Source organism: Herpailurus yagouaroundi, unplaced genomic scaffold (genome assembly GCF_014898765.1).
Source record: "Herpailurus yagouaroundi ecotype Mexico unplaced genomic scaffold, PumYag 188, whole genome shotgun sequence".
NCBI classification, from domain to species: Eukaryota; Metazoa; Chordata; class Mammalia; order Carnivora; family Felidae; genus Herpailurus; species Herpailurus yagouaroundi.
The window spans coordinates 22,976,953-22,989,290 of record NW_024412419.1 but is presented as its reverse complement, the minus strand read 5'-3'; the positions used below and the strand labels follow the sequence as shown (position 1 = coordinate 22,989,290).

At 44.8% G+C, this 12,338-nt stretch overlaps 1 protein-coding gene across 5 annotated transcripts in view; it reads right to left on the bottom strand.

Annotated features, from left to right (window-relative positions):
- Positions 1 to 12,338, bottom strand: part of BABAM2 (BRISC and BRCA1 A complex member 2) — a 405,089-nt gene that overhangs the window by 90,121 nt on the left and 302,630 nt on the right. The gene's annotated exons all lie outside the window — the stretch shown is intronic.

The window sequence follows — 12,338 nt, the reverse complement described above, 5'->3', positions numbered from 1 at the left end:
GAAACACACTTTTTTTCATCCCCTTCGTTACGTGCCAGGCAAAGAGAAGTCAGAAGTCATTCCTTAATCCCCTGAACTGAACCAAACTGAGTTGCTGCAGCGCTCCCAACAGTGTACCAGAGGGACCAGTTCTGCCCTCACCAGCTTGGGGGCCCTGGGAAGCCTCCTTGGGCTTTAGCGTCCTCATGTTTAGTGTGAGGCAGGTGGCCTAGGACAGGGGCTACAGACTCCAGGATCTACCCGGCCCAGGTAGGTGATGGAAACGAGCACAGAGAACTGGAGTTTCTGCCCAGTGGAAAGGGCCCTCCACCTCTTGTCTTCAGCTGATCTCTGCCACGTGGGAACACAGGCCCGGTCTTACAGGAGCTCAATTTTTCACGTGAAGCCAGAAATCCAGAATATTTAACGTCTCAAGTTTTAAACGGTGGCAACTAATTAAACACCTTCTGGAACACCATGCCGCCCGGTCCTGTGTCTCTGGACCAATATGGGTGGGAAGTTTGTAACTAGTCCAAGTCAACACTGACATCCAATCCATCTAAACAAGAAGGTACAGTCAAAAATCACCAAACCAAGCACTACGACACAACACCGATCCAGAAATAGTTTCCAGGTCCTGAGCAGTATACAGTTCGTATCTCATTCTTTTAAACTGTCTTTATTTTATTTTTTTAATGTTTATTTATTTTTGAGAGAGAGAGTGAAACAGAGTGCGAGTGGGGCAGGGACAGAGAGAGAGAGATACACACAGAATCCAAGGCAGGCTCCAGGTTCTGAGCTGTGAGTGCAGAGCCCGATGCGGGGATCGAACTCACGAACTGAGATCATGACCTGAGTTGAAATTGGACACTTAACCGACTGAGCCACCCAAGCAGGTGCCTCTCGCAATCATCCAATCTTGGTTTTATCTTCTTTCCTCTCTCAGTTTCCTTTGGTCCTAATTTGTTTTTCTTATTTGAATTTTAGCTTAATGTGTAGGTTTTCTGCTGTAAGCCCCTTGAACCATCTCTGTAATATGATGGGGTGTAAAAAGACCCCTAAGATCTGTTAATGCTGTGATAATTCGTTAACCAAGTCCCCACAGTTACAAGGCAGTAAACGGAAGCAAAGTGCTTCACAATAACAGTCTAGAAAATCATTCCTAAATAGCTTAGAGCAGAAAGACTTAGCCGAGGGTTTGCGATACAGAGAACAATACATAGAACTACTGAAAGGGTTCCAGACCCAGCCTGTCTCCCTATTGACTACAGATTTCTGAAATTAATTTTTCTGGTAGGAATGAATATTTTGTTTATTTATTTATGGAATGAAAACGTCCCAACACACAAATAAAACCCCAGGTGATATGAGGAAGTCAACATCGGGTGGAAATATTTGCTGTTGACTTTTTTCTATTCAGATGATACCTAAAAAGCACAACAACTCTGACAACTGAGAAAATTATGAGACAGCATTTGACTAAGTATGACATTAATGAATCATCTACAGCCTGCAACTGCACAGAATCAGCAAGAACATCATTTCCGTTTGCTACTCTCAGAGCAGACACTGGCTTAGATTTACTCTAAACTCTGAAGAAGGCTAGGAAAATTCCTATGACTTCTTGTGAACTGGAAGAAGGCTTTTTGTCCCCTCTTTTGTATGCAAATGTACACAGAGGGCACACTTCAAACCGGAAGGTTCTACTGGTTCCATTAGAATGGAAACTGATCCAGAAGAAAATTCTGTAGCACGAGTAACAAATCCAATATTTATATCCTGTAGTTACTGGGGGAAATATCTGTGTAACACAGAAAATACCAAGATCCAGCTTCTCATTGCTTAGGGGAACAATCTTTGGCATGATAAAATTCCAAAAAATAATTTGGACAGTTTCCTGGAATTGATTATAGTGGGGTTTGACCTGCATAAAATATTACAGGATAAGTTCTTAATCATTCATTAAATTGAATACAAAAAATGAAAATAGTCTGTGGGTAATCCTCTAAACTTGAGACTCTCTCTGCTTCTGAAATACAGCCATTAAACCAAAATTACCTGTGATGATGGAAAGAAGCAGAGGTGTGGGGAAATCCAAAGGCCGTCTGCTTGGCCGCCGGGCCCGTCTCTCTCCACTCTGCTTCTGTGATCATCGGGAACTAACACTTGTTGCTAGCTGCTTTCTCATGATCGAACTTAATCCTCCCCACAATTCAATGAGGTGACAATGATCAGTGTAATTTTACAGGTGAAGAAACTGAGGCTCAGAGAGCAGAAGAAATTTCCTTGGGTTCATTCACACAGCCAGAAAATGACAAAGTCAAGATCTGAGCTCAGGCCTGCCTACTGCCGGAGTCCAGGCTGTTACTGCTGAATTCCATGCCTCCCTGAGAGCAGGCGGCTTTTACTCTTGAAAGGGCTGCAGGGACGGGAAGAAACAGTGGGTCTGGCTACCAGTGAGTGGGACCAGGATTCCAGGGATGCTGTAGGGCTTCCAGAAGCACCCCGACTACCCCTGAAGCAGGCACTGTGTTGTACAGCCCACCATCTCTCCTGACGTTCCTCCACACAGCAGCTGAGCAAGCATTCCTGTCGATTTTGTTCGTACTTCAGTCTCTCCCACCCCAACCACCAAACAACCAGATTCACTGGATCTCAGGTGCCAGGAGCCAACCTCTCTGCCATGTCTCACTGTGGGTGACCGAGTTGGCTGCACAGGGTGAGCCTCAGTGAGTGAAGTGCTTCCGATACTACGAAGGATTGCTTTAAGTGAGAGTTTATTTTTAAAATGGCACTTACTGCACCCTTTCTTTAACTCGGGAGTTCCTTAGCTTGTGAGCGTACTGAACCTGACTTCCAGCGTCACACACTGATAAGTGCTGCTGATTCATGTATAAATATCCGCCTCGTGGGTAAATATTTAACAGGTTTGCTATAGCCTGAATGCTGCCCTGATCATGCTCAATAAACAAAGTCAAGTGCCATGAAATAAAAAAGCTATTATGTTTTTAAAAGGTGCAAGATGGAGGTAAGGCCTTGTGATCTCTGATTATTTAATATTCATGAATCAAAAACTACTGGGTTGAGCACGTACAACAGAAGGCTCAGCCTGTGCAGATTCCAGGGCTCACGGAGCTCTTCCCGGGAATGCAGGTCTGGCTGGAGAAGGCAGGGCTGGACCGGTTGGCTTGGCGGCGGGAAGGGGCTGAGGACAGGGTGAGAAGGGGGTGGAGGGGACCACTGCTGTTGATTCTTCTGATCTTCAGACCGGTGAGGTGAGGAAGCGGGGTACAAAGTGATGGAAAATCAACTACCGGGGGGGCATCTCAGGTTGAAATTAGGAGGAGAAAGAGGTGAAGAGGCTGTTCTGATGAGAAAATACCATCTATCTCTTTATTGACTGAAATGCGCCATGAAATTAGCTGGTAATTCTTAGAACTGAAACTGAATCTGTGGATACAAATTAGAAGGACAAGACCAGAGTCTGAGAAATCTGTCCAACAATGGAGTTGAACAAACCAAAAGGTAGCCAGAAAAGCATTTCCAGGTCCGTCTCACTGGATGTAAAAGTCAAATACAAGAACTGTCTGTGTTAAATGTATTGATACAATGGTTTTCCGTGCAAATACAGCCAAGAGAGCCCTTTGCGAACCTGGCTCTGTCTGCAAATACTCAGAGCACTTCTAATACTGAAGACTTGACTTGGCTACAGTGCAACAACACAAAGGAAATACTTTTGAGCATTTTGACATGGAAAAATGCAGGGAGTCAGCCTGTCTGAAGGCCTGACTTGGGACAATGGGGTTTGATTTTAACCCATTATGGAACAGTAACTCTTCCTCTCCAGGTGGCGTTTTACCTTACTGGCCCGAGCAAAGCATGACTTGGCACTGGAGAAAGCAAGAAGGGCCAGTGGTCTTCAATTATAATTCTTGCTTCTGCCAAGTTTGTTCTGCTTGGCTCTACTCAATGCTCCCATCAGTGCAGTGGGGTAACACTCCTCCCAAAAAGACCCATCTCTCTCAAGGGAGAAATAACAATCACAATCACGTTAATATTAAAATAGCACCAAGCACTCCAAGAGAGACTTCATTCTAAACCGCCTCCTCTTGGAGCATGCTGTGGTCAAGGGTTATGTCAAGGCCCTTCAGAGACACTTGGCTCAGCGTTATCATCCAGCTTTTGCCTTTGGATGGGATTCCGAGGGAGAGGACATTGCCTCCTCCACAATATGATTCTGGGGAGTGTTGGAGGGTCAAGCACTGACATGGGGAACTTCCAGGATGTCAGACGGACGCAAGCTGCCACTAAGCCCCAAGGCTAAGAGACATCCTAAGGAAAGGTGAGCCTTCAATTCAATTCAACAAACACTAACTGTATGCCTAACTGTGTTTAAGGACTTTAGTTTCCCATTCTGGATATGTGATTAGGGCACCACTGCTAATTCCCTTCACGGTAGAGGGATGCCAGGGAACCTCAAGAATCTGGAGCACTCTATAATGCCAGAGTATGTTTCCTGGTGGCCTGCCAGGAGGGCCATTACAGCAAAAACAGAAGTCACTGGTATTTATTGAGTATCCACTTTTGCCAGGCACCCTACCAGGCACTTCACTATCTCTAAACCTCATAACAACCCGGCCAAGTGGACCTAATGAGTCCAATTTACAGAAGGGGAAACCAAGGGTCTTAGGGTCTAAGTATCTTTCCAAGGTTACCCAGGTGAGCGAGCTGCAGTCTTCTTGGTTCCAAAGTCTACGTCCTTTTTCATCAGAAATTCTTTCATAGAAAGAGGTGTGAGAAATTTGAAACTCTCACCCCCCTATGTCCTGAAACAGCGGTGTAAGTGGCTGAAATTATCCTCAAAAAAGCTTGGATCCATGAAACTCATCACTGTGCCGTCTCACTTGTTCTTAAGATATCATATGTCACAACAAGTTAACTTGCAGGATAGAGAAAAACAGTCACGTATAGCTTCTGAAAACCCACAAGCACACAAATAGTACATTAAGGAGAGACCCTGGTTTATTTGTTTGTTTGTTGTTCCCAACGGGATTTTCTTTTTTCCTACCAAGGCATTTTCTAGTGCTATTGTTAGTTCTTGTCTCATTTCATAGATTCAACTCTGAGCCGTCTCAAGAATCTCTGGATACCTCAGTTAAACAAAATCAGGGTATAATTCAAAAAAAAAAAAAATCTCAGCAAGTGTAACAGGAGAAAATAAAGAGATCACAGAGACAAGTTTACAAGTAGAAGAAAACATGGGGAGTCAAACTGGATGAAGGGTTCACTGAGCACCGATGGAGGGCTGGCCACACTACATTTGTGACTAACCCAATGTTTCTATTCAGCATAAATCAGGTCTTTATTAGAGTACTGTATTCCATTTCTTGTTTCCCATTTTTGGAGGGACATACGAAAATGGAAATGTTCTGAGACAATGACAAATATGACTGAATACTTAGAAAATGTCCCTCTGGAGGAAAAGTCTAAAAAGAAGCTGAAATTGTTAAGTAAAATTATTTAGAAGGTTACAGAATTATTAACTAGAGTAACTTAAGAATGTGAAGACATACTATATGGACAATTTGAATCAGTGGTTCCTTGCTTGGGCACCGTATACACGAAGAGTTTAAAATATGACGGATTTCGTTGGTACAGTGAGTGAATTTTCCACAGGATGAAGAGGGAATAATAGGTCCATCTGAGAAGCGGTAGGTGTCAGGCACTATACTCAGTGCCCTCCTATATGACATCAACTCTGCTTCACACCAAGCTGCGCCAGAAGCGTTATCCCATTTTACAGATGGGAAGGCTGGAGCTCAGAGAAGTTCCGGAACCTCTCCAAGGTCACATATATAGTAAATGGCAGAGTCAACTAAATCCAGGCGTCTCTGACCTAAATCTACCCCACCCTCAGGTTATCACTTCTGTGATTTCTGAAGCCCTGTCTGCAGACCGGGTATCGGTTCCACGTGTATCAGCTTTATCGGGCTCCTTCTGGCTTGGGTGGTTCAGGCAGATGCCTGGGTTGACTGAGCCACTGAGGCTGCTTCCAGGAACATTTATTCAACTGCTTTAGGTACCTGAAGAAGCAATTAAGGCCTTTCTCACTGTAGGCAAGCGAGCCCCAGGAAACCCAGAAGCACTCTGAGGGCCGCAGGACACGATGGGCAGTTTCAGCAGATAGGAGGTGGCACGCAAGCCAAGAGACTTCACGCTTACAAAAATACAAAAGATGGAATATGGTGATTGCAGACAGAACATGTCTCACGACATGAAAGCTAACCAAGTTTTTGTTCGGAAATGTGTTTTTTAAGTTTGTTAACATCTTTAAAAAAGCCTTCAAGGGACGGTAATCTTAACAGCTGTCCACCATCAGGATTCTGTTAGCATGTGGAAAAGCATTTAAAGTAAATCCCCCAAAACAACAACGGACTCGGCAGATGTTGTATTAAGATTTGGTCTGAACTACTTACAGTGATGCCTGGCCACACGAGACATGAACAGACCGGGCAAAAGAAAAGCTTTCTCCCTCTTGCCTTTTGATCCCTCGCCGCGTATCTGCAGTTGACTCCACCACAACCTCTTTAAGAAATGGAACTGTTTTCAAAGACCAGTCATCAGGAATGTGTAAAGTGACTATGAGTTTGTTATAAATTTACAACCCTGAGGTTCCAATGAATGGCTTTACCGCTCTGCTATTACACAGGCAGAGGTTCCTCTTCCCATGGCGTACTTTTATAACATATTTACTGCGAAAAGTTCAATACCTACGTGTATCACATCGTGACACTGTATGCTTTGAATATCTTACAATCTTGTCAAGTATACATCAATAAAGCTAGTAAAACATCAGCGCACACCACAGTTACCCTCGACTATACCCTCGACTAAACCCACAAGCATTTTTACAACTCCCTCATGGCACGCTGGTTTTAATGATGGTCAATGGCAGACACAGAGAACGAGGGGGGAACAATGCCTCTGCCTGGCCAGGGCAGAGAAGGGTATCCACCTGATTCCTGTTTACTGTTAGTCACTAAAGGCTCAGGCACATAAACAGCATTAGGCAACTTCATGTGCACATTACTGGTCTCTGTGCGCAAAGAGCTAATCTGTAGAAGCTGCAGCTGGGCTTGCCCACACAAAATCAAGCAGAGATACCAGAAGATGAGATTAGCCAGGGTGCCAGAACATAACACTTTACAATTTGTTTCCAAAGTGCTCATTTTTTTTTTTTTTTTTTTTACAACAGCCTTACAAAGTAGGTAGCAAGTGTTGTTATACCCATTATAGAGATAAGAAGACTACGACTTGAGATGGGGGACTTGCTCAAGGTCTTAAAGCTGGAAACCGTGAAAATGGGATCGCGATCTTTTCTCTGCACTAGTAGTTGTCAGGATTGTGTGAGAATAATCTGGGGAGCCTGTTAAAAACTCAGATACCCAGGCATCACCCCAGAGAAGCTGATTTATTAGGTTCAGCAGGTCTGAGATGAGACCTTGGAATCTGCATTTTAAGATTCTCTAACGGATGTAGGTGCAGGCGGTCCTCACACCACTGCTCTGTACATGATGCTGAGGATGCACAACTGGGACTGAGAATGTGGAAGGTGCAGGAAAAGCAAACTTGCACCCCATCCCTGGTGCATTAGGTCACTGACAATTTGAAAAGCACCGCGGACAAGAAGGTGAAGAAAACCTAGACATGCTCTCAAGGACTTTAAGGCTTAGCGTGGAAGTAGAATATGTTTCTGGAAACAACTAGAAAAGGGTGATTAGCACTGAGTTTACACATGGACAAAAGGCAGTATAGTTACCTGCAGGTAACCAGAAGGCAAGGCAGAGGAGCAGTGAAATCAGGACTGGGCCGGAAGTAAGGACAGAGATTCTACTTTACAAGAAGGCAAGGCACAAGATCAAAGGCCAGGGACTGTGCAGACAGCAGACCGTGGGGCCTGGACCACAGCGAACAGCTTCTGCCCCTATGAGAAAAGCATATTTCATACTTCAGCTACTGCTGAAAGGGCATCTGTCTGGAGGAGGTAAGGAGAGACAAGAGTAGATCCTGGTGCATGCCAGTGGTCACCTGGGCAGGAAAGAAAATTAGAGGTTAGAAAAGAAGTTCTGTTTAGTCACAGAGTGAGAGATGTCCTGGAGATAAGGAAACGTCTGAGGTTGGATAATGAACCTCATTGCTTAACGTAACTCTTTTACACTGACAACTTCCAAATTTATACTCTAGCCCAGACCTTTCCTCAACTAGGGACTCAGCCGACCGCTTACTCCATGCCTCTGCCTGGATGTCTCAAGGGCACTTCCAACTCAACCCGCACAAGCAAACCCTGCCTGCAAACCTCCTGCTCCTGCCCTCAGCCCTTTGCAGCCAATGGCAGCTCCAGCCTACTGGCTCCCCAGTCATCCTTGACTCTTCTCCCTCACATTCCACATTCAGTCAGCCTTGTCCAATCTCCCGTACCTTCTCATCTGGATTCCTGCCCCCATGGGTAAGCCGGGGCTGCTCCTACCTCAGTGTTTCTGCCTCGGACACATGGCCAGTCCTTCTGGTCTTTTCTCTGCCTGGAACACTCTTCCCAGCCGTCTGCAGGGCCTGCTTCCTCACCCGCTTCAGGTCTTACTCAGATATCACCTTCTTAGTAAGGCTTCTTGAACAACCTATTTAAAACAAGCCACCTCCAGCCCGGGTATCTCCTCGTCTTTGTTTTACCTGCTCTATGGCCTATATGTCCATAAAACGTTCTACATACTGTATCTGTTTACCGTCTCCCCCCACCACCCTTCACTAGAATGGGGACTTCTGTCTGTTTTGGTCTGTTTTGGTCCCTGCTGTTACACCAGAAACAAAGAATAGTGCCAAGTTCCTAGTAGGCACTCAATAAATATCTGTGGTATTAAAGTCAAATGAAGGTAGGGAAAGATACAGGAGTCAAATTTCCAAAATGGACATTAAAAGTCAGTAAAACGTATACATATTTTCTGAAATAGTCATTATGAAAAGGAAGGTTTCAAGGGTCCGGGACACAGGTCGCCAAACTTGGTCAGTAAAGGGCCAGGCAGTAAATGGTGTCGGCACTGTGTCCATAACATCTCTGTTGCAACTACTCAACTCTGACGCCACGGCACGAAAGCAGCCGTTGACAATTTGTAAACGAATGACGCAGCTGTGCTCCAACGAAATTATTCAGAGCCACTGAAATGTGGATTTCATACCACTTTTACAAAGTACAAAATATTATTCTTTAAGTGCTTCTCTAGCCATTTTAGAAATGTAAACCATCTTTCTTAGCTCAAGAGCCAGACAAAGTAGGCTGTAGTTTGCGGACTCTTGATCTAGGATCCTAGGTCATTTGACAGTTCTAGGGGTGCTGAGGAGAAGTATATCTATCCAAGAAAAAATAGAGCCAAAGAGACCTGGATCAGGTTAGCAAAATTGAAAAGAAGCCCCTTTGGTCAAACCTCTTACAAACCATATTCGACCAGCAGGGAAACCACAAGCATTAGTCTTTCTCAGGCGAGGGTGAGGTGGACGTTAAGCAGCAACTCGTGCGCTGTGGGAGTTTCATAATGACACTGGATTGGAACACTGTGCAAGAGAGCTATTTATATGATCTCAAATGAAGCTTGAGGCATATTCTGGTGCTTTCTACGTCTATGCTAGGTGAAAAAGCTGCCTACAAAAGCCTTCCTCCCACCCAAAATACTAGCTGTTAGTTGGTGACTGATCCTCAGAAATATTAAGATGAATCATATATGCTCTTTTCACAGCGCAAAAAGAGATAATTTTAAAACTCAGAAAATGTCACTTTGGGTAGTCACAAACCGTACAATTAGAAAAGCTGCCCAGCCTGAAAATTGTAAATAAATAAAATCCTGTTCTTGCATGGAAACATTTTCCTCATTTAGATTCCAATGCTTGTCTTAGGACTTGCCTCCAAGGTTGGCTGGTGTTAAAACGTGTTCAGTCCCATAATCTGATGATGGAAGGCAGCCTTTGTTCTCCACCCCTCTTCCCTGGGGCCCTCCCCGGCTAACGCTGCTGCCCTTGGTAACCCCCGGCACGCAGCTCGGACTTGTGCCGTTCTTCTCACCTACAGGCAGCTTGTGGCCTCCCTGTCTCCTGCTCTGGGTTGGCCCGAGAGGTGCCAGCTGACAGTGGGCTCAGTCTGGACCCAAGTACAGGGCAAGGAATCCCACGTTTCTTTCTTCTTCCTGCTTGGAGAAACAGGTATTTCTGTCTTTGATCCCTAAGCTCTGCTTTCTTTCTCTTGTTACTAAACAGCTCACTCCCTATCTCCTCCTGGCCCCTCCCTTGCCTTTTTCTGCAACATCATCACTTTTACACACTGCACCGTTTGGCACACGAGAAGGAGGGACCACATCAAATAAAGGAATGCAACCGCAAAAGCTGCCTGGAGAGGGAAGGCCTCGGATTTTTTTTTTTTTTTTTTTTTTTTTTTTTGGTCAATTTACCGTTTTTGGACTTGTTCTCCCATAATCAAATCCTCCCTATCGTGTTAACAATGTGGTAGTGTGTCAATACATTGGAATTTTGCTTCCATCAGCAACCCAGAGCTTAATAGGAAAATGAAGCAATGAAATGCTGGTCTTACTGCTAACCTTAGGCCTGGCCTGTACTCAGGATGGGGATGTTGGCTTCTTGACGGTATGCGGGCCAAACCTTCAACGCTTTGTGAGAGCTCAGGGTTGTCGGCAGAGGCCTAAGCCAGCGTCTTGGGCATTGTATGGGCATGCTTCTGCCATCACAAGAGGGACACCCACTCCGAGTACACTGACTGAAGCATGAAACACCCCCAATTTTTGTAAGCCAGACAAAGTTTAGACGGAATTCACCTGCAGGGATTTAAAAGGCATTTGGCGGGGGCACGGAGAGGCAGGAGAATAGTCTGGGTAGATAAAATGGACCTACGATTTAGGAATAAAAAGTAACAAAATAGTCAATCTCAATAAATAAATGACCTGTTGAGCTGAGTGGCAGCAACTCCTGGGTCTGGCTCTGGGACACGCTCACGTCCAGAGTTATCACAAAAGGGATAGTGTAAAGTTCAAGTGTTGTTTTGTTCTTGTTTTAAATTAAAAACACATGTGGGGTGCCTGGGTGGCTCAGTCGGTTAAGCATCTGACTGGGGCTCAGGTCATGAGCTCACGGTTCATGAGTTCAAGCCCCATGTTGGGCTCTGTGCTGACAGCTTGGAGCCTGGAGCCTGTTTCAGATTCTGTGTCTCCCTGGCTCTCTGCCCCTCCCCCGCTCTCACTCTGTCTCTGTCTCAAAAATAAATAAACATTAAAAATAAATCAATTAAGTAATTAAAAACACGTGTCCAACACATAAACTATTTACGGATAACAATGAGATGCCACAATTCCAAAACTTTTGCGAGTCACTATTTCATTCCCTCAGGATATATGTGTTATAGTTAATGTTTAACAACAGCCGGTGAATAATATTCATCATAAATGAAAACACCAGTTAGAGGCTGAATACTTTTGATGTAGTGATTTTATCTTTTGTGACTAACTTAGTAAACTAAATTGTCCATAACATGCAGGTAAGTAAGTATTTCGGTTGTTATTTTGGTTTGGTTCACATGGAAAAGGCACATGCCATTTTGGCTAATGTTGGAAATTAGCTTATTCCTTTTTTTTTTTTTTTTTAAGTTTATTTATTTATTTTGAGGGGGGAGGGGCAGAGAGAGAGGGAGACAGAGAATCCCAAGCAGGCTCCATGCTGTCAGCACAGAGCCCGATGTGGGACTTGATCCCACGACCCTGAGATCATGACCTGTGCCCACAAGAGTCGGATGCTTAAACAGCTGAGCCACCCAGACACCCCAAGAAATCAGCTTATTCTTGAACACCCTCTACAGCATATATAAACAGTCGACAGACAAGCCAGTAGGCAGTGATTCTCCACCTTCATCCGCCCCAGCACACACACATACTGTGGTGTCCCTCTAGCGATTCTCTTGGGGAGAAGGGAAGGGGGAGAAGAAAAAAATATCTGTTCTCTCATCCCCATTCTAGGGTAGAATCTAGAATCTAGAATCTCAGGGTGAAGAAATGTGTGATTTGAATAAAACAAAACAAAACACCTTGCAGCTGCTTCTGATATGAACTAACAGCACAGATTTGCCAACTGCCCCCAACCCAACATGAGAATCACTGTACTGAACACACAGAAGGAGAAGTCTTCTATCCTTAGGAGTGGAAGATCTTCTCAGCTTGCGGGCAAAATCACATTGGTCTTCCAATGTTGGCAGCGTCTGGCCCAGCCCCGGCTCCACCTTTACGAGCCAAATCACCCACGTCATTCCGGACGTC